The sequence below is a fragment of the Salmo salar genome, chromosome 19, assembly GCF_965601325.2.
Source record: "Salmo salar chromosome 19, fSalSal1, whole genome shotgun sequence".
Taxonomy (NCBI): Eukaryota; Metazoa; Chordata; class Actinopteri; order Salmoniformes; family Salmonidae; genus Salmo; species Salmo salar.
The window spans coordinates 79,049,750-79,054,773 of record NC_138309.1 but is presented as its reverse complement, the minus strand read 5'-3'; positions in this window follow the sequence as shown (position 1 = coordinate 79,054,773).

Here is a 5,024-nt window from a genome sequence, read left to right as displayed (position 1 = left end):
ATGCACGATGAGGAGTGCAAACGGCCTTCATACATATTTTATGAATGCAAAGAAGTAGTGCTTTATCATCTTCTGCCTCCCTATGCGGCGAGGAGAGAAGAAGAGCGGGGTGTTATTTACATACAGGCAGCCTACAGGCGGGAGAACAGCAGGCATGCAGGGAAGGAACCCAATGCAAATGGCAGACTTAAAGGTCACACAGTAAAAATCATGTTTTTCATCAAATTGGATGATATTAGGATGAAACCAGTTCAAAGTTGGGTGACCCAAGTATGAAAAAATTACTATAGCTGGTACATTGAACAAGTTTGATCATAAAGTTACTGGTCCCTTCCCCTGTGTCAAACACTTGGATTCAGGAAGCAGGCATTACCAAGGATTTACTTCCCGCTTTATGCATTGTCACATAAAGCCGGAAATGTAATACACCAATGGTAGCGTCGCTGAACAAAAATATAAACGCAACATACAGCAATTTCAAAGATTTTACTGAGTTACAGTTCATATAAGGAAATCAGTCATTTTAAATACATTGATTAAACCCTAATCTATGGATTTCACATGACTGGGAATACACATGGATCTGTTGGTCACAGATACCTTAAAAAAAGCTACGGGCGTGGATCAGCAAACCACTCAGTACCTGGTGTGACCACCATTTGCTTCATGCCTTAATCTAAATTGGATGAAATTGTTTTTTATCTTCATCAATCTACACACGATACCCCATAATAACAAAGGAAAAACAGTTTTTTTGAAATTTCTACAAAAAAAAACCCATAAGTATTCAGACCCTTTACTCAGTACTTTGTTGAAGCACCTTAGGCAGCTATTACAGCCTCAAGTCTTCTTGGCTCACCTGTATTTGGGGAGTTTCTCCCATTTTTCTCTGCAGATCCTCTCAAGCTCTGTCAGGTTGGATGGGGAAAGTCGCTGCGCAGCTATTTTCAGGTCTCTCCAGAGATATTCCATCAAGTTCAAGTCCGGTCTCTGGCTGGGCCACTCAAGGACATTCAGAGACTTGTCCCAAAGCCCTCCCGTGTTGTCTTGGCTGTGTGCTTAGGGTCATTGTCCTGTTGGAAGGTGAACCTTCACCCCAGTCTGAGGTCCTGAGCGCTCTGGAGCAGGTTTTCATCAAGGATCTCTCTGTACTTTGTTCCGTTCCTCTTTCCCTCGATCCTGACTAGTCCCCAGTCCCTGCTGCTGAAAAAACATCACCACAGTATTAGGCGGCCACCACCATGCTTCATCGTAGGGATGGTGCCAGGTTATCTCCAGACTTGATACTTGGTATTCAGGCTGAAGACTTCAATCTTGGTTTCCTTTGACCTCATGACTTGGTTTTTGCTCTGACATGCAATGTCAACTCTGGGACCTTATATAGACAGGTGTGGGTCTTTCCAAATCATATCCAATCAATTGAATTTACCACAGGTGGACTCCAATCAAGTTGTAAAAACATCTCAAGGTTGATCAATGGAAACAGAATGCACCTGAGCTCAATTTTGAGTCTCATAGCAAAGGGTCTGAATACTTGTGTAAATACTGTATTTCTGTGTTTTATTTTTAATACATTTGCAATGTGGAAAGAGTCAAGGGGCCTGAATACTTTCCGAATGCACTGTAGCTGGATTTGTCTCCCGCTTCAATCTTGGGGGTGACTGAAGCCAAGTGGGTGACTGAAGCCACCTTGATTGAAGTGGGGTACATGGGTCACCCTCCTCTCCTGATTCTACTTCCCTCCCTATCAATCTCTGTAGTAGGTAGGATTTTCTCAAGCATAAGTAAGTCCACTTTTACGTGATATCACATTTTGTTACTTTTTTCAAGCATTTGGACGGGAAATGAGTGTTAAAAATGTTACGAATCCATGGGTCCTGCACACTGTAGGGCGGCTGGATGCCTATATTAGGCTTATGGCTCAAATAATACTTTTATGTCAAATGATGTCTCACCATTATTTCTCACATTTGTTTCTCATGAGTGTCGATGTTGATCAATATTTCGGCTATGCTGGCCATTTTGTAAATGATCAAATAAATGTCTGATCAAAATATACAATTATGAACATATTGTAATTTATAATGCTAATGCGGAGGCACCAATACATTGTCCAGTACACTTATTGTATGCTGTGTTCATGTACATTACCTTATGTCTAAGGGGACTCAGGCTTTACTAATTATTGTGAAGAAGTGAATCAGTGAACTGTATTCTGTAATTAGTTATAAACAATAGAAATACAGTTGTATATTGCTGCTGCTTGTCTGATATCCAACAGTCCACGACCAGCTCTGTTGACCATGAGAGCATTTTGCAGAGAAATGGGTTGAGGCATACTATTTAGGCTTGAAATGACCTGTGGTCCATTGTTTACCTCTTTATCTGGCAATGACCAAGTGCATTTGGGTCTTTCTATAAATAAAGGGGCCAATGTGTGACATCAGGGTCAACATTTCAAATTTCAAAATGATATACATTTAAATATGATTTTCTTGCAGCTTCACATATGTAGTTACAGGAATAAGTCTAAGTAGGCACAATGAGACCATAACTCCACCTAGCAACAACAAAACATCTACATGTCAATCAAAATGTCACAAGAAACATGTTTCTTTGGCATGCCTAGTTGCCAGGTCTTTTTGTGCATTAGTCAGCTTCTCTAACATTTCTAGTCATGCTAAACATTCCTGACGAATTAAAAAAATGAACAGTATTTCTATATGTTTTAATAGTTGATATAATAATATAATACAATGGGTTCTGTAAACAAAATCATTGACAATAATAATAATAATAACCAATAATGAAATAATTTTAATCAGTCAACTTTTCATCAATTGTGTGTCTGTGTTTGAAAACTAGCCATGAAATTATTGCTTCCTCTGTCTTTGTTTCTCCCACTCCTTGCCCCTCCTTGAAAGTGCATTGTAGCCTGAGGGGAGGAACCTTCCCTCCTTTCCCCCAATGTGCTTTGTGGGGAGGTGAGGAATGGGTGAAACGATGGGAGAATCTCGACTGCATTTCCTTGATTCCTCAAATCCTCTCCTCGCCTCCTTCTCAAAACCCATTGGATAAGAAGGTGAGAGGGGATATCCCTCTGACCTTCTCACTTAATGGGTTTTGAGAAGGAGACAAGGAGAGAGGATGCGAGGAATCAAGGAAATGCAGTTGAGATTCTCCCCTGGACAGATAAAGCAAGTTTTTGACAGCTATTAAAGCACCAATGCAGTCTTTGTAATCTTCTTTTTAAATCATCACTATGTCTAATAAATCACTGTGTCTGTGTTTTATGTCATGAAAATAACTCTCAAAAATATTTTTCCCCCTGAGCCTCTTTTGGCCCTTGAAATGCTGTCTGATCATGTGGGTGTTAGGAGACATATTTGAAGATATTTACATACATTTTACATTTTAGTCATTTCACAGACGCTCTTATCCAGAGCGACTTACAGTAGTGAATGCATACATTTCATAAATGTTTTCTCCGTACTGGTCCCCCGTGGGAATCGAACCCACAACCCTGGCGTTGCAAACACCATGCTCTACCAACTGAACCACATGGGACCATACACACCTCGTGATGTCATAATTACATTGTGACGTCATGATGTGGGCAAAAAGTTCCATCCCACCTGAACAGGCAAAGATTTCAGACGTTTTTTTTCAGTGTTATTTCAACCTCATAGTAGGGCCAGGATGATCCCAGTATTGTGGCAAGGAAACCAACATTTGTTAAACTTCTTTGTTGGAAACAAATATCATTATGTATTCAGAGTCACATGCATTTATTTTCCAAGCTATAGCACACAATATTTCACATACAGTAGGTTTTTAAGGAGCCATAGAGGTTGGTCTGCTTCGTGTTTTCATTTTTACCATGGAATTTATTTTGCGATACTGATGTCGTCTCAACGTACCTCATAGTGTGTATGTGGAAATATCATAATAAAATGGAAATCCCATTTTATCTGCACTGTCCCATAACATTTTTACACAGTGCCAGAATGACTGCTCTATCATAATGGCCTGTCCAGAAACAACCCCTAGCCCCTACTGCCCAGAGTCTAGACACTTGTGGGGATCTGAAAGGGATTGACGGGTGGTGACATGCTAAGAGCTCCACCTTACCCTCTGAAATGCTTGGTGGAATTTTGATGGTATTGCTTACACCTGTCCAATCCTCTCAGATCTCCACAAGTGTCTAGGGGTAGGGGCTAAGGGTTGCTTCTGGAAAGGACCCACAACCTTCTCGAGGCATTGGTTGGAAGTTTTATTCCATTGCTATAAACACATGGATTTGCACAGGTGTAAGCTGGACACACCCACGGCATCCTATCAGGCTGATTAGACGGTTCTGGGCAGCTGAAGACCTGTTGTGAACAGTGGAAAGATATATTTACGGTGCCTTCGGAAAGTATTCAGACCCCTTGACTTCTTCCACATTTTGTTACATTACAGCCGTATTCCAGAATGGGTTAAATAATTTTTTTGGGGCAACAATCTACACACAATACCCCATAATGACAAAGTGAATACAGGTTTTTAGAAATGTTTGCAAAAAAATATATATACGGTTGAAGTCGGAAGTTTACATACACTTAGGTTGGAGTCATTAAAACCCGTTTTTCAACCACTCCACAAATTTCTTGTTAACGAACTATAGTTTTGGCAAGTCGGTTAGGACATCTACTTTGTGCATGACACAAGTAATTTTTCCAACAATTGTTAACAGACAGATTGTTTCACTTATAATTCACTGTCTCACAATTCCAGTGGGTCAGAAGTTTACATACACTAAGTTGACTGCGCCTTTAAACAGCTTGGAAAATTCAAGAACATTATGTCATGGCTTTAGAAGATTCAGATAGGCTAATTTACATAATTTGAGTCAATTGGAGGTGTACCTGTGGATGTATTTCAAGGCCTACCTTCAAACTCAGTGTCTCTTTGCTTGACATCATGGGAAAATCAAAAGAAATCAGCCAAGACCTCAGAAAACATATTGTAGACCTCCACAAGTC